The following is an 18,176-nucleotide window of genomic DNA, read 5'->3' on the forward strand; positions in this document are numbered from 1 at the left end:
ACAGGAGGCTGTTAGGCAGCTGCTGCACTGCTCCCTGGGCTCAGGGGGTCAAGATGTGTCGCTTCTATTTCAGGCCTTGTGTTATTGTTCCAGTGCTTCCTGTGGCTGCCCGGAGGAAAGCTTTCACTGAGGCAGATCGTGAAGGCTTTCACGCACTGAATGCGTTTGGGGGAGCATTGATGGGGGTGGGTGTGGTTTAACAAACTCATTGCCTGCCCTCTGCCGTACTCCACTTTGGCTCCTGAAGGGCTGGCCGCCCCATCTTGCCAACTTGCTAGATTTGTTACGGTCACCTGCACAGGAAGAGCAGCCTCCGCCAATCCAGCGTGAATGTTTAGCAGCGGTTGCTGTGCGTCAGGAGTAGACACCACCATCACAAGTCCCGTATGTGTAGCACCCCTATCTGGCATTGACAGGCCAATCCATTTTCTGCTTCACCCGCCCCCATTGCAGGAGGAGGGGAATGCCTCTTAATTGAGCATCCCAGAGCACGGAGGGGAATGGAGAATGACTGACCAATCCCGGATTTAGATAGTTACGACTTAGCACAGCGGCTGAGAAAGTGTGAACCTTCTGGATCTGCTTAGCTTAAAAACTGAACTGCTGCAGATAAGAATCTTTATTTGTCACAAGTATGAAGTTACTGTGAAAAGCCTGTAGTCGCCACATTAGATGCATGGATTGTGACAGGTTTGTGATCTGGGACCAACGAATAAGGTGGGCCACCGAGAGATCAGAGATTGAGACACCCAGCACCAACCACAAAAGCTGCCTCGAAGTAACCAAGGATGACTTGTCTTTCACTGACCGTCTGATATCCCTGGTCTCTGAATTGTTACCCACTGTACTGCAGTGGGACAGGAGTGGGCTGATCAACTCCTCCAGCCTCTTCTACCATTTAATTACGGGACAGCTGATCTATTTCAACCATATCCCAAAAAAGTCCAAAAAACAAAAACTATCAATCTTTATCTCGGTAGTTCCAATTGTCCCAGCATCCCCAGCCTTTTGATGGAAAGGCTTTCGTTACTCTTTTTGTGTGAAAAATATGTTTCTTAACTCCTAAACCGCCCAGCTCCAATTATAAGATTGTGGCCCTTTGTTCCACATGACCTATCAGAGAAAATGGTCTGCCCCATAGAGAAACCCTATCTGCCATGTAGAACCTTGTTTAAAGCATTGATAAAAATCCGTGTGGACTACATCAAACACGTTCCCCTCATCGACCCTTCTTGTTAACTGATCAGAAATTCATTCGGGTTAGTCATTCATAATCTTCCCTTAACAAATCCATACAGTGTGTGTCTCTTTTATCCGTACTCCTCTCAGTTTTTCCCAATAGTTTGCTCAGACTGGGGTCAGACTTGTTAATCTGTGGTTACTGGGCTGTCCCTTCCTTCCTTTTTAAACAATGCTACAATATTAGCATTTTCCAGACCTCCAGAACAATATCTGGAGCCAGAGAGGATTGGAAAGTGATGGTCAGAGTTCCCTTTCAGCTTGGGATATAATTCATGCGAGTCTGGTGATTTATCCACTTTCAAGAATGCTTAAACACTTTAAGATTTCCTCCCTCACTATTTATCCCTTCCAATATTTCACACTCCTCCTTGTGTCTGCTTTGTCCCTCTCTTTTGTGAGAATAGATGCAAAGTATTGATTAGGAACCATGCCCATCTCTTCTGCCTCCACATGCGGGATGTCACTTTGGTCCCCAAATAGCCCCTCGCTTCCCTTTTGCTCTTTGTGTTTTTGAGTTTTCCTTGGTTACTTGCCAATTTTTCTTTCTCTTTGTTGTCCAAATTTCCTTTGTAATTGTGTTCCTGTACTTGCTATAAATACTTTATGACGTGGGACAGGGATCCGCAAGCCCTGAGGTCATTGATGCCTGTGGGGTTCAAACCTGGAATTGCAAAGCCTTTTGTATTCTGGGTTGGTAGGCTGGAAATGAGAGACCGGGTTGCGTTGAACCAAATCCGTGTGTTACGAGGGAAGACTTATGGCTGACACAAATTGTATATTTGGGTTTCCAGATCATTTAGGGACAGCATGAGGAGGATCAGCACATCCTGGTTCAGCTGGCTTTTCCTGTTATCAGTCACCTTTTCCAGACCAAAGAAAGACTTGCATTTATATAGCACCTCTCACAACCTCAAGATGTTGTAAAGCACTTTATAGCCAATGAAGTACATTTACAATGTCTTTCATGTCAAGCACATTTGCAATGTCTTTAATGTCTTTACTGTTGGTAACGGACCAAGATTTAAATTGATCCAAATTTTTTTTAAAGGAATGAGGAATTTAAAAAAGAAAGGACCCAGAGCTGGGATTCGAACCCGGTCCTCAGCGCCACAGGCAGCAGTGCTAACCACTGGAAAAGTGAATGTCAAAAATTATCATGTAGATAACTATCGAAGCTACCAGCACTTCACCCCCCACCCCCCCACCCCTGGTGGTGAGATTTGGTATTGAGGGGGTATTCAATAAGGCAGGAGGGTGGTGTATATGGACCCCACCAAAGTCCCACCTCCACTCCGCTTCTGTCCATGGATGGAAGGTCATGCTGCAAATGGAGCCCTTAAATGGGCAATTATGGCACTGGGAAAGGGCAACTGCAGAAATCACCTCCTGCCCTTACTGCCGACACCACTCTTCATTCCCCCCTCCCCCCCCCCCCCCCCCCCCCCCCCCCCCCCCACTCCCCTCCCGAGTACAGAAGAGTCGTGAACCTCTGATTGGTTGCAGCTCTGTGGGCAAGACATAGACTCCCCCCTCCCCAGGTATCCTTGATCCCAGGGGAAGAAGACAAGTGCCTGAGTGGCACAAGATGCCACAGGCTTTCTTGAAAAGAAGGGTTGTGGGGTCTTGCCAGATGTCCAGCCACCAGCTTACACCACTGTTGCCTCCAAAGAATTCAGCCCCAGGAGGTACAAGTTGGTGAACAGGAAACAGGCAGAGAAATTGTTAATTCGTTTGGCCTTTGCAGATAATGGAGGCAAATGTTTTGGATTCATTCAATAGACAGTTTTGTAATGTGACAGAGAGGAGTAACTTCCATTTAGATGGCACCTTTCCCAGTGTCCTAAAGCCAAGAGAATGTAATGGAACATGCTAGTCAATTTGTACACAGCAAGCTTCTACAAACTGGGGCAGCATGGTAGCATTGTGGATAGCACAATTGCTTCACAGCTCCAGGGTCCCAGGTTTGATTCCAGCTTGGGTCACTGTCTGTGCGGAGTCTGCACATCCTCCCCGTGTGTGCGTGGGTTTCCTCCGGGTGCTCCGGTTTCCTCCCACAGTCCAATGATGTGCAGGTTAGGTGGATTGGCCATGATAAATTGCCCTTAGTGTCCAAAATTGCCCTTACTGTTGGGTTATGGGGGTAGGGTTGAGGTGTTGACCTTGGGTAGGGTGCTCTTTCAAAGAGCCGGTGCAGACTCGATGGGCCAAATGGCCTCCTTCTGCACTGTAAATTCTATGACGTAAATTCTATGACATAAACAGCAAAGTTGTAATGACCGGGTAACCTGTTATTATGTTGCTGGTTGATCGAGATATCTTGACCAGGGAGAATTCCCCTGCCACGCCTCCACCTGAGGCAGGCAGAGTCTGATCTGAAAGGTGGCACCAGAAATGCAGCACTCCCTCAGTAACGCACTGGAGAGCCAGCCAGAGTACTCAGATTTCAGGAGTGGGACATTAACCACCACTCCCCCAATGTTCTGACTCCTGAGGTGAAAGTGCTGGAGCTGAAGCTTGGCACGAGGTGAAATGCGTCCCCAGTACTCTGTTCTTGTAGTTCCCCTTCCATTTTCTCCCCTGGGAGTGCTCAACATATGCTGGGGCTGGTCCCACTGTCACTGGTGCCCATCAGTCAGTTTGTGTGTTGGCACAGGACAGTATCAGCAGGATATGCGATCAGGAGGGAGAAGGGGAATCACAGCCTGAATCACTGTTTCAGCAGAAGGACGAGAGAAAAAAACCTGGAAAAGTGAATGTCAAAAATTATCATGTAGATAACTATCGAAGCTGCTCAAATGTAAACATGTGCAAGAGCGAAACGGATAAACACCCTCCATCCATTCTCAAATTGCAGTCCCTTTCTCCACTCGTTTGCCTCAACAGGCAACATAAGGTAAATAAAGGCAGCTGGCATCCTGAACATGTATTTACAGGGGGAACTGGTGCATCTGACACAATTTGGGCGCATTTATCAGCTGGCAGAGTGGCTGCCTGAACTTCCTGAATCACTGCAATGATGAAGCCGGCTCCTAAATACGGGCAACATTTCCTGCTGCAGTTAATGCCAGGGCTAACGATTTGCACAGCTAACAATTCCACAGTAGGCTGTCAGCCATTGAGCCTTTTACTCTGCCGAGAGCTCTACACACTTAAGGAATCAGGGGCGAAATTCTCCCGAAACGGCGCGATGTCCGCCGACTGGCGCCCAAAGCGGCGCCAATCAGACGGGCATCGCGTCGCCCCAAAGGTGCGGAATGCTCCGCATCTTTGGGGGCCGAGCCCCAACATTGAGGGGCTAGGCCGACGGCGGAGGAATTTCCGCCCCGCCAGCTGGCGGAAACGGCCTTTGTTGTCCCGCCAGCTGGCGCGGAAATTACATCTCGGGGCGGTGCATGCGCGGGAGCGTCAGCAGCCGCTGACAGTTTCCCACGCATGCGCAGTGGAGGGAGTCTCTTCCGCCTCCGCCATGGTGGAGACCGTGGCGGAGGCGGAAGGGAAAGAGTGCCCCCACGGCACAGGCCCGCCCGCGGATCGGTGGGCCCCAATCGCGGGCCAGGCCACCGTGGGGGCACCCCCCGGGGCCAGATCGCCCCGCGCCCCCCCCCCCAGGACCCCGGAGCCCGCCCACGCCGCCTTGTCCCGCCGTTCAAAAGATGGTTTAATCCACGTTGGCGGGACAGGCAATTTATCGGCGGGACTACGGCCCATCCGGGCCGGAGAATCCAGCGGGGGGGGGGGGCCCGCCAACCGGCGCGGCCCGATTCCCGCCCCCGCCGAATATCCGGTGCCGGAGACTTCGGCAACCGGCGGGGGCGGGATTCACGCCAGCCCCCGGCGATTCTCCGACCCGGCGGGGGGTCGGAGAATGTCGCCCCAGGTCTCGATGTCTGAGTCGGGAATACATATACCTGCACAAGAACTTTTTGTGTCTGTCATCTCGAACTATAGCCAGCGTTGTTAGTGGACTATGTGTGAACGTGGGCATTTAAGTGAGTTACTCTGTGTATAGAGGATGAGACACCAGAGGTTGAGTGGTCTGGAGACAGCAAAGGAACCCTCACTTGCAGCAGTGCAGAGTGGGGCACCACATGCGGCAATGCATGGTTCTGCATTGAACTTCATCTGCCACCTATCTGCCCACTCCACCAACTTGCCCATGTCCTTTTTTGAAGTTCTACATCGTCCTCACTGTTTACAATGCTTCCACATTTTGTATCATCTGCAAACTTTGGAATTCTCCCCGCACACCAAGATCTAGATCATTAATATATATCTGGAAAACAAGGGTCCCTATACGGACTCCTGGGGAACTCCACTACAAACCTTCCTCCAGCCCGGAAAATATCTATTCACCATTACTCTGTTTCGTATTACTCAGTTGATCTTGTATCCACGTTGCTATTGTCTCTTTGAGCTATAATGTTTCTCACACGTCTGTTGAGTGGCACTGTATGGGATGCTTTTGAAAGTTCATGTACACCACATCAACAACATCACCCTCATCAACCCTTTCTGTTACCTCCTCAAAATCTTCAGCGAGTTAGATAAACATGATTTCCTTTTTAGCAATCCATGCTGTTCTTCCTAATCAACTCAACGTGACTACCAATTCTATCCCAAATAATTGTTTCTAGGAGCTTCCCCACCATTGAAGTTAAACTGACTGGTCTGTAATTGCTGGGGATATCCTTACAATCTTTTTTGAACACGGGCGTAATGTCTGCAATTCTCCAGTCCACTGGCTCCTCCCGAGTCCCGGGAAGACTAAGATTATGGCCAGCGCCCCTGTAATTTCCAATCTCAGGCAAGATCAATCTTCCCCCACCCCAGCAGAATTTGCTGATGTTTACAGGGGAAAAACAACAATAAATTGCATTTATAGGGCACCTTTACACCCAATGAAACATCTCAACGTGCTCCACATGAGCGTTATCAAACAAAATATGACATCCAGTCACGGAGACATTGGGGCTGTTGGTTAAAACACGGTCAGAGGGAAGTCTTAAAATGAGGAAAGAGAGATAGAGAGGGGTAGGGAATACGTTCCAGAGCTTGGAGCCTAGGTAACCGAAGCCATGGCCACTGATGGTGAGAAATTAAAATCTGGGGTGCTCGAGGCCAGAATTAGGTGAGTACAGATATCTCAGAGGGTTGTGGAGCTAGAGGGGATGACCGAGATAGGGAGGGGCTGAGTACACAGAGGGGGCTTGCTGCACGTTGGAAACAGGCAGCAGAGTTTTGGATGACCAAGTTTATGGAGGGTAGATCCTGGGAGACCAATCAGGAATGTAGTGGAACAATTGAGCCTCGAGGTAACAAAAGCATGGATGAAGGTATCAGCCGCAGGGGAGCTCAGACTGAGCAAAGTTGCGCAATGTTATGGAAGTCTTAGTGGCGGCACAAATGTGTGACCAGAAGGTCATTTTAGGTTCAAACATGCACAACAAGTATGAACAGTCTGTTTCTGCCTCGGAGTGCAGTTACCAGAGATTTAGTGACTGGGAAATGGAGTTTATGATAGAAACTGAAAAAAATGGCTGGAGGTTTGTGGCCGTTCCCACTGGCAGAATCTTCTGGTTCCGCGAATGGCGAGCCCCCAACATGGGTTTCCTGGTGGTGGTTGGGGCTACATCAAACCGGAAATCCCGTTGACAGCGGTGGGACGGGAGGATCTCCTCCTCACCGACCAATGGCGGGTTGCCTCCGTCACCGTGAAACACGCAAGGGGGGAGAGGTGGAAAATCCCACCCCATTGCTTCAATCTTCCCAGTATTTGGTTGGAGGGAATCTCTGATGATCCAGTGCTGTATTTTGGACTATGGTATAGATGGTGCATCGTTGAGAGAGGTGGAGGTGAGGTAGAGCTTGCTGCGTTTGGTATTTGTGTGGGAATTAACACTTCTAGTTGATGTCACTGGGAGACGGCATTTAGATGAGAAATAGGAGGCGGCAAAGGAAAAATGCTTGGGCAACCGGAGGCACTGGGTGAATGGGGAAATAGAGAATCGCATTGCGAATGCTCACTGACTCTCTTATTACAAAATGCCGCTTTTTGGTGCGTGAATGAGATGGTGCATGATGGCTGGCCTGGACGAGCACTGGCTGCACATGACTGCTGTGATGAATGACCAGTTGAACATTGGACCATCGCACCAGCTCATGTCGATCAGAGATGCTGAGGATAGGTGACAGATTGAAAATCGAGTGCAGTGTGAGTGTCAATTCATTCACAATAGACATTGTTGTTGCTGTCATTGTATTATAAAGGGTTAACAGATGGGATATGCTAATGTATGACATAGATGATGATGTACCACTGACATGATTAATGTGTAGACTCAAGGGAGTGAGGTTGGATGCTTGCCTAAGAACTATGTACCCACTCTGAAATATGTTTAGATGTAATATTAATACCAGAGTTTGTCTACAATCTGTCTAAGAACCAAGTCCCACGCCTGGAACCCAAGATAGAAGAACTCATCTCAGATCAGTCATTTTCCCTCCAGCTCTCTGAATGTCTGGTGCTAAAAGCACATATATACCGAATCAAGATAATTGCTTGGATCGACTGACTTGAGTGTGGAATCTTTGTGGACAACTGCGGCTGTTTCAGCCCAGCGATTCATCTTGTCAAAAGGCCTAATGATCCTTTTAAAATCGCTGGGGCATGGGGCAGCCCAAAGGCCTAATGATCCTTTTAAAATTGCTGGGGCATGGGGCAGCCCAAGGTGCACCCGATATTGGACCGCAGGCCTTACTGGGAGGGGACCGAGGGCTGAGCAGGAATGGTCAATGGTCATTTGCATTGCAGACGATTCTGGGAGGAGATCTTCTGTAACTCACTGCTCCACATTTCATGAAAAGGTTTCCTGTTTGGTGGGAACCGGCAGCAGTCCATCAAAAGGTTCAGCTGGCAGCCCAAGTTTGGAAACATATAAGGCCCCTTATTGCATATGCCCTGGATGTGTGTCTCTCGGCCTTTTTTCAATTGGTAGGGCAGTGTATTTTCAGCATGGCATGTTCAGACATTGGTCTGGATTTATTTTGGAAGATTTCACCCCTCACCCTAAAACCAATCTTGAGTTCACTGCAGAAGCTGCAGTGTGATCTTCATCCTGAGCCGTATCACCTCCGCTCAGAGACTTCCAATGTTGCCTGACTCTGTACCGAACGAAGGGAGGGAGCAGGAGCCAAACCGTGTCTGCACACAACATCAGTAAGAAGCTCCAGCCAACAGTGGCTTGCTTTCCCCAGCTCTCAGTCTCCTAGCGTAATTAATTCCAGTTTCCATTCCCACCTCCAGAATACCACCCACTAACGTGGCAAAGCAATGTGACAAGGAGGTGGCGTTGTCATGACAATGGATCTTAGATTGCATCGTCTCTAAGGGAAGACCATGATGCACCAGACTGTTGTCTGTATTCCTGCAAATTTATTCCTTTTTTTCATATTTGTTCTTGATTTACAAAGCAGACCGGTATTACTCCTGATAGTTCAGTTGCACTCAGCCACACAGGAACTGAGCTGATCCTCAGTTTGTGTTGGTGTCCGACTACCGTAAGGTCTCTAAACTTTGGCCTCAGAATCCTACGGCCAGGGGAGGGAAAATCATCCAGGATTGGGATTCCCGATGATTATCCAGGGGCACTGCTGGCAAGTCAGCGTGTAGGACATCAGGGGAAGACATGAGAGGGCTGGGCTGTGAGAGACATGAGAGGGCTGTCGACCCTCACTGCCGTGGTCTATCATGAAGGGCAGGCATTTGGCTGACATGCCGGTCGGATGCTGGCAGCTGTGGAACCAAAATTTGGCAAAATTCGCCACCTTCAGGCGCGGAAAGGAGAAAAAGGGTAAATTTAAAACAAAGATTAGCAGATGTTTTCACCAGAAGTTCGGTTTGGTTGGGGTGGAGGTGGGCCAGGGTGTGTGTGTGTGGGGGGGGGGGGGGGGGGGGAACACATCATGTTTTGCAGTTTTGTTCAACCGAGCCATACTGTGACTCAAATGTGAACTGCGGTTTGGTGGGAACAATTTCACCTCGAGTCAAAAGGTTCTGCGTTGAAGTTCCACCACAAGAGACTTCAGCTCATAATCCAGGCTGACACCTCCAGTGGCGTACTGCGGGAGTGCTGCACTGTTGGAGGCACTGTTTTTCAGTGGAAATATTAAACCAGAGCCTCACCTACTCTCAGGTGGGTGTAAAAACACCATTGAACTATTTTGAAAAGCAACAGTGGAGTCCCTTGTGTGTCCTGAACCAGATTTACCTCTTAACCAACACCGAAAATCTGATGATTTGTTCATTGTGCTTCATGGGATCTTCCTGTGCAAATTGGCTGCTGCATATCATCCTACACTTAAAAAGTGATTATTTAACAATGAGGTATGTCGGGGCATCCTGACGTTATGAATAAAGCTCTTTGAATGCAAGTCCTTGTATTTTTCTGTCTTGACGGGTTTTTTCTTTCTGACAGAAATCCGAGCACAGTTGGCGGAGCAGTTGAAATGCCTGGAGCAGCAATCAGAATCCCGTCTCCAGCTCCTTCAGGATCTGCAGGAATTCTTCCGCAGGAAGGCGGAGATCGAGGTGGAGTACTCACGGAGCCTGGACAAACTGGCGGAACGTTTTGCGGCGAAGATTCGCAGCTCCAAGGAGCACCAGCAGTTCAGGTAAGCCGGCCAGCTTAAATTCAGCCTTCGCACACGCTCTGCCCCAACACTGTTACTTTATTTCTTCAGAGATCGAGGAAGCCTTAGAGAAGGGCGGCCCCAAACCTGGGAACACAGGGGGGTGAAAATGGCAAAGCAAAGCAACGAGCTATGGACACCAAGCATGGGGTGTTGAAGGAAATTCTAGGAAAGAGCAATGAAGGTCCTCGAAAGAATACGTTTTTGCTGAGAATAATGCTAAAGAGTTTTGCCTTCAACATAATGAGGAGGAAGAGTGGATAGAACAGGGGATTTGTAACAGCAGACTTGAAGTTTGAGGAATCAGAAAAAATACATTTGTGACTGACTCCCCAGATATCCATTATTCTGTATAAATCATTTGAACAACGCCAACTCGATTAAATTCCAACACTTTATCAGCTAAAACACAAGGCAAAATTGCTGAAATTGAAAATATAATGAAGAGACCACATACTGATAGGTGTGAGAAATGGAACTGTCAAAAAGGAGCTTTCAGATGTGCACATCTGAACTTTGAATGCAATGGAGGCAACATTCCAAAGATGTGCAGGTTAGGTGGATTGGCCATGATAAATTGTCCTTAGTGTCCAAAATTGCCCTTAGTGTTGGGTGGGGCTACTGGGTTATGGGGAAAGGGAGGAGGTGTTGACCTTGGGTAGGGTGCTCTTTCCAAGAGCCGGTGCAGACTCAATGGGCCGAATGGCCTCCTTCTGCACTGTAAATTCTATGATAATCTATGAACATTCCAGTGGATGTGTGGATGTACCTGAGCCTTGAGTGCTGTATCGGAGTTCTACTCTCCATTTAGCATGTGCTGTTCCTGACTTGAAGCTGTCACAGGCGTGGCAGCGGAAGGAAATGGCACTTTAAGGAAACAGTAGCCAAACCAGGGTCAGTTAATACCTGGGATACAGAGTGAAACAGATCATTCTCAGATAGCGCCTCAGTGGAAATTCAAGTACGGGTCTTCCCTGAGCCCCTTGAGCTTATGATTAATTCCATAGCGAGCTCTGGGTACACTGGAGAGTTCTTCCAGAGCTGATTGTTTAACTTGGATCACAGGAAAGAGTCGTTCGTACATCTCCGTTGCTAAGTGCATGTCCCTGCCCCAGCTGGAGAATTCCACATCAGTCATTTCTGATAACTGGATCTCTAGCCAGAATAAAACTAGATGCAAATCCTTTTCTTCACGGTTCCTTTATTTACAGAATGTGAGGAAAAAGGTTTTCACCCCGAGGGTGGTTAGAGTCTGGAATGAATTTCCTGAGCGGGTGATGGAGGCAGGTTCGATCGGGGAATTCAAAGGGGAATTGGATTGCTAACTGTAAAGGACGAATGTGTAAGGTTATGGGGACAAGGCAGGGGAGTGGAACGAGGGAAAATGCTCTTTCAGTGAGCCAGTGCAGACCCGATGGGCCAAATGGCTTCCTTCTGCATTGTATAGATTCTGTTTGAGTTGATCTGGGTAATTCAGATGTTATAGGCGGGCAGCACGGTGGCGCAGTGGGTTAGCCCTGCTGCCTCTCGGCGCCGAGGTCCCAGGTTCGATTCCTTCTCTGGGTCACTGTCCATGTGGAGTTTGAACATTCTCCCTGTGTTTGCGTGGGTTTCGTCCCCACAACCCAAAAGGTGTGCAGAGTAGGTGGATTGGCCACGTTAAATTGCCCCTTAATTGGAAAAAATGAATTGGGTACTCTAAATTTAAAAAGAAAGATGTTATAGGCAAGCATTTACTTTATTTTTATGCATTCATGAAATATGAACAGTACTGGCAAGGCCAACACTTGTTCATCCCTAATTACCCCAGAGAAGGTGGTGGTGAGCCGACTTCTTGAACCATTGCAGTCCATGTGGTGTAGGTACACCCAGAGTGCTATTAGGGAGGGAGTTCCAGGATTTTGACCCCGCGACAGTGAAGGAATGGTGACACAATTCCAATTCAGGATGGTGAATGACTGGGAAGGGAACTTGCAAGTGGTGGTGTTCCCATGCATCTGCCACCCTTGTCCTTCTAGGTGGCAACGGTCGCAGGTTTGGAAGGAGTGTCGATTGAGTTGCTGCAGTGCATCCTGTGGATATTGCACACTGCTACCATTGATGAAGGAGTAAATGTTTAAGATGGTGGATGGAGTGCTGATTGAGTGGACTACTTTGTCCTCGATGGTGTTGAGCTTCCTGAGTGTTGTTGGAGCCCCACTCATCCAAGCAAGCGGAGAGTATTTCATCACACTCCTGGCTTGTACCTTGTAGGTGGTGGACAGACTTTGGGGAGTTAGGAGGTCAGTTACACACTGCAGAATTCCCAGCCTCTGAATGCTCTTGTAGTCACAGTATTGTTACAGGTGCCTGGTCAGCTCTCAACAGCGGTTAAAAGGCTGAACCAGGGCAATAATGTTTTAAAGTTTTAAGACAGTGTGGAAAGATCGATTTGTTCCAGGAGTGATAAGAAATGGGGCTTGGTTATTTTATAAACAAACTTTATTCAAACAAAATTAAGAAAACATATTGAAATGTTTTTAACTCCATCCCTAACGAGGATTAATGCAGTTTCTTAACCTGAACACCCTAGTTTCCATTAAATAACACTTTACATGAACATGCAAACAAGCAATGGCGATACCTAGATTTAATGAAGCAATTTTTCTTCTGGTAGTGACACTTATTCATAACCCTTTTCCAAAGCCTGCCTCCGTGGCAACTTTCAGGACCTCTCTCGGTCAATTTCCCAAGCCTTCTGCCTCCACTGGATTCATTTCTCTTGCTCTTACTCACAGTCACACTCTCACCCTGGTTTGGACTAATAGCTGGTCAGACAGGAGTGTCCCGAAGGACATTGGATCTGAGGCATCCTCTGTATTCCCACTAACCAGTTTAACTCTGGCTGGGACAATGTAACTTGGCAGGTGTGCTAAATCTGTGCTAGCAGGATTTCCCCTCAGTCGAGTTAACCCCTAAATTGCCTGCTACACTGGGGTCTTATTTCTGGAACCAATTTCTAATATCTCCCTCACATAACAGTATTTATATGGTTGGTCTGCAATATTTAGATAGTTTCTGGTTCAATGGTAAGCCCCAGAATGTGGACCATGGGGGTTCAGTCATGGTATTGCCATTGAATGTTGAGGGGAGATCTCGGTCGGGATTCTCCGATTCTGTGCCGAGTCGGAGAATTGGCGGGGGGGGCGTGAGAATCGCGCCACGCCACTCTGATGGCGGGCTGCCTATTCTCTGGCACCGAATCTCTGGCGCCTGCGGGGTCGCCGCCGTGCCGGTCGGTGGAGGAGATTGAAAGCGCCCCCCCCCCCCCCAGCGATTCTCCACACCTCGACAGGCCGAGTGCCCGCCAAGTTCGGCCGAGTCCTGCCAGTGTGGGTTACGTATGGTCCCACCCGGCGGGACCTCGGAGTTCTGGCTGCGGGGGCTGTCCTGGTGGTGGGTCGGGGGGGGATCTGACTCCACGGTGACCTGGCCCGCGATCGGGGCCAGCGATCGGCGGGCGGGCTAATTCCGTGGGGGGGGCCTATGTTCATCCGCACCGGGCCCCTTTAGAGCTCCGCTATATTGCCCCGGGGCCAGCGCGGAGATGGAAACCCACGCGCATGCGTGGACCCGCGCCAGCCGTGGCATGTTTGCGCGGACTTGCGTTGGCCACGGCGCGCTTGCGCGGGCTCGCGCCAGTGTTGGCTCCCTTGCACGGACTCGCGCCGGCCATGGCGCGCATGCGTGGACTCGCGCCGGCCGTGGCTCCCTTGCACGGACTCGCGCCGGCTGTGGCACGCATGCGTGGACTCGCGCTGGACGTGGCTCCCTTGCACGGACTCGCGCTGGCCGTAGCACGCTTGCGCGGACTTGCGCCGGCCACGGCGTGCATGCATGGACTCACGCCGTGGCGCACATGCGCCGGCCGTGGCGCGCCGGCTTTTGAGCACCGGAGCAGCGGACACCACTCTGGCACCATATTAGCCCCCTAGGAAGGGGTGAATACCTGGGCCTGGCGGCCCGTTGACGCCAGAGTGGCTCGTGCCGCTTTTGACGCCAGCGTCAGAACTCGGCCGCGGGATCGGAGAATCCCGGCCCTAGTGTTTCCTCTCTGGCACCTCTCATGAATATCGATATGGTTCGCCTTGAGGTAACCAAAGGTGGATTCAGTTTTGTGACAGCTTGAGATCACAAAGGTGGTAGTCGAATGTGTTGTTTAAAAGAAGGAACTTCGTTATATATATAAATAATAAAGTTTAACAATAACAGTAATAACTATGAAAACAGGAGCAACAGTAAAACAAGTCTTGCTTACAGGTCACCTCTGGTAGACTGAAAAAGCCCGTCCACAGCTTGCACATGCTCAGAATCCTCAACAAACGGCAATAAAACTGGCAGTAAAACAAATACCTCGGAGAAAATCTTATAAGTACACTCTGACTCAAAATGACACTGCAACGCTTCTCCCCCCTCCCCCTTTAAATTTACATCCCCCATCAGGACAGAAATGCAACTATAGTAATGTCTTAACTACACAAAAAAAGTCTGCCGGGAACTTTGCGATTGCGTTGTGGCCTGCACACTACCACTGGTGAATCTTGTAACCGTTGATCTGGAATCGTAGGCGAAGAGAGAGATTGAGAATCTGAACATGAACATTCCTCTTCCACTACTCCAGCAGACTCAACTGGCGAAACTGGAAACGCAGGCACCACGTCATTGTGAACACCCACAGCAACATTACCATGTTCTCTGTAATGGCTGCTGACAATGAATCGTAACATAAACAAATATGGTTTTGGTGTCTGTGAACAGCTCTTCCATGTCACGGTATCATTGGACCACTTTGGTTTAAGATTATTCCCAGTAACCACCTCTGATTACTACCAAAGTTCATGTTGTAAACCTGATGATCTGGTTTGAACTGCCTCCCTTTGGCGTGGTAGACGTGACCATCCTTCTGCTTCTCTTGTCTCCTGCTCACTTTTGCTCTGAGATCTGGATGAAACAGATCCAAATGAGACTTGGGCCTTCTACCGAAAAACAATTCTGCTGGAGGTGGCCCGGTTGTGGATTGTGGCGTGATGCGGTACTGAAATAAAAACCTTGAGAGCTTTGTACTAAGTATCATCGACCATTCTCTTCAATCCCTTTCAGCAGCTTGCTCTGCCAAACCATTTGAAGTCAGATGAAACAGTGCAGAAACACACAGGGCGTAGACCATTCTTTTGCATGAATTCTTGAAATAATTCACTTGTAAATGTAGTGCCGTTGTCGAAAACAAGCAAATCTGGTAGACCATGAGTTAAAGAAATTTGGCATAGCTTCTCAATTGTCACAGGAACTGTAAAGTTATTCATTATATTAGCTTCCAACAGCTGAAACGGAAAAGGTCAACAAAGCATTCGGAGCCTTCTACCGGGGGCTGTACACCTCCGAGCCCCCCGAAGGAGACACGAGGATTAAACAGTTCCTCGATGGACTGGACATGCCAGTCATGGGGGGAGGATAGGAGAAGAGGGCTGCAAGCACCTCTAGAATTGAGGGATGTCATGGAAAGCGGGGAAGGTGCCAGGACCAGATGGATTCTCGGCGGACTTGTACAGAAAATTTGCGACAGCACTGGCCCCAAACTTGCAGTAGATGTTCGCAGACTCTGCCATCAACGCTAGCACAAGCCTCAATCTTGTGATACCCAAGAAAGACAAAGACCCGAGTGTGGGTCCTACAGACCCATCTTGCTGCTCAATGTGGATGCGAAAATCCTGGCTAAAATCCTGGCTACGCGATTGGAAAACTGTGCACCAGAGGTGGTCACTGAAGACAGGCTCCATTAAATAAACCCACAATGAAAACTTGCTACTCGCTGATTGCAACCTCGTTTAGCCAGTGCGAACACCAAAAAACGTTTTATTTTCTTTACGTTTTCCCTTTGTCGCTAAAAGATGTGGTAACTTGAGGCTGCAAAGGTGGTAGTCGAATACGTTGTGTAAAAGAAGGAACTTCTTTATATAATTAAACAACAAAGCTTAACAATAATAGTAATAACTGTGAAAACAGGAGCTCTAGTAAAACCTGTCTTGCTTACAAGTCATCTCTTGCAGACTGAAAAACCCCACTCAAAGCTCACACATGCTCAGAACCCTCAACAGTTGGCAGTAAAACAATTACTTAGGATATTTCCACTTATAAGTAATGCACACCCTGCCCCTTGGGCTGTGAAAGAAGGTTCACCCGGTATCCAGTGGAACCCCCACACACCCCTCCCAACACTCCATCATCGGAAAGATCATGCTCTCAGACATGGGATAGGTTTAGGGTTTGGCTGTTATGAGATCCGTGTCTCTTGAATAGTCTGCCCAGGCTAGGCTGGTGGTGGGCACGAAGAGAGTAAGCAGCACTACCTGGCAGGATAGAAGGGAGAGAAAACAGGTTTGAGTCTCACTCCTGGAGCGCACGGAAGGAAAGCCTTGGCTTTCTATAGTGCCTTTTGTATTCCCAGGTCATCCCAAAATGTTAAAAACTATTTGAAACCTTGTTGTAATGTCGGAAACACAGCAGCCAATTTGCACATAGAAAGACCCCACAAACAGCAGTGTAACAAATGAACAAATAAGTATTTTATTGGTGTTGGTTGAAGGGTAATTCCAATGTTCTTCAAAATAATGCCACAGGATATTTCTCGCCCTTGGCTGAGAGATGCCACCTCCAATAGGACAGCACTCCCTCAGTACCGCACTGGAGGGTCAGTCTCGCATTCCCTCAGTACCGCACTGGAGAGTCAGTCTCGCACTCCCTCAGTACCGCACTGGAGAGTCAGTCTCACACTCCCTCAGTACTGCACTGGAGGGTCAGTCTCGCACTCCCTCAGTACTGCACTGGAGGGTCAGTCTCGCACTCCCTCAGTACTGCACTGGAGTGTCAGTCTCACACTCCCTCAGCACTGCACTGGAGATTCAGTCTCGCACTGCCTCGGTACTGCACTGGAGGGTCAGTCTCAGTGTGTGTTCTGGAGTTGGACTTCAACCTATAACTATCTGGCTCTGAGACAAGAGTGCTACCCACCGCATCACTGCTTGTTAATGTCTTAATCAGAGCAGTTAATAAAGCATACTGTATCCTAGGTTTTATTAATAGAGGCAGAGAATGCAAGAGCAAAGTGGTTATGCTGAATTTCCACCAGATACTAGTTAGACCTCAGCTGGAGTATTGCGGACAGTTCTGGGCATGACATTATTGGAAGGATGTGAACGCATTGGAGAGAGTGCAGAAGAGGTTTACAAAAATGGACTTAAGAAAGAGGATAGATTGGAGAGGTTGGGTCTCATCTCCTTGGAGAGAAGGCGGCGAAGAAGAGATTTAATAGAGATGTTCAAAATCATGTGGGGGCTGGACAGAGTAGATAGGGAGAAACTATTCCTGCTCATAAAAGGATTAAGAATGAGGGGGCACAGCTTTAAAGTAATTTGCAAAAGAAGCAAATGTGATGTGAGAAAAAACTTTTACACACAGCGAGTGGTTTGGGTCTGGAATGCACTGCCTGGAAGCGTGGTGGAGGCAGGTTCAATCGAGGCAAGGTGATGTACAAGAGTTCGGGGAAAGGCAGGGTAATGGCCCAAATCATAATGTTCATTTGGAGAGTAGGTGCAGATACAATGGGCTGAATAGCCTGCTTCTGCACCGTAACAATTCTGTGATACATTGTCACAGTTCAGAGAAACAGGCAATGGGATTAATAAAAATCAAAATTCTGCAGATGCTGGAACCTGAAATCAAAACAGAAAATGCTGGATAAACATATTGTGGTCAAACAGGTTGATTATCAGCCATAAAGTCTTCCAATTGGCCCGATGGCAGGCAGTAAGAGCAGGAGGGTTCTCTGGTCAGTCACTGTGCAGAAGGTAGCATCAAAAAGGGCAGCACGGTAGCATTGTGGATAGCACAATTGCTTCACAGTTCCAGGGTCCCAGGTTCGATTCCGGCTTGGGTCACTGTCTGTGTGGAGTCTGCACATCCTCCCCGTGTGTGCGTGGGTTTCCTCCGGGTGCTCCGGTTTCCTCCCACAGTCCAAAGATGTGCAGGTTCGGTGGATTGGCCATGCTAAATTGCCCTTAGTGTCCAAAATTGCCCTTAGTGTTGGGTGGGGTTACTGGGTTATGGGGATGGGGTGGAGATGTTGACCTTGGGTAAGGTGCTCTTTCCACGAGCTGGTGCAGACTCGATGGGCCGAATGGCCTCCTTCTGCACTGTAAACTCTATGATAA

General features: G+C 48.8%; 2 protein-coding genes across 4 annotated transcripts in view; one reads left to right on the top strand and one right to left on the bottom strand.

The window, feature by feature from the left end:
- Positions 1–18,176, bottom strand: part of srgap3 (SLIT-ROBO Rho GTPase activating protein 3) — a 978,679-nt gene that overhangs the window by 765,936 nt on the left and 194,567 nt on the right. The window lies entirely within an intron of this gene.
- LOC140388250 (SLIT-ROBO Rho GTPase-activating protein 3-like) overlaps positions 9,764–18,176 on the top strand; it is a 184,103-nt gene continuing 175,690 nt past the window's right edge. The window contains exon 1 of the mRNA XM_072472094.1: positions 9,764–9,912. The gene's annotated coding sequence lies outside the window, so the exon portion shown is untranslated. The remainder of the gene's footprint in view (positions 9,913–18,176) is intronic.

This window comes from Scyliorhinus torazame, chromosome 13, assembly GCF_047496885.1.
Source record: "Scyliorhinus torazame isolate Kashiwa2021f chromosome 13, sScyTor2.1, whole genome shotgun sequence".
Classification (NCBI taxonomy): Eukaryota; Metazoa; Chordata; class Chondrichthyes; order Carcharhiniformes; family Scyliorhinidae; genus Scyliorhinus; species Scyliorhinus torazame.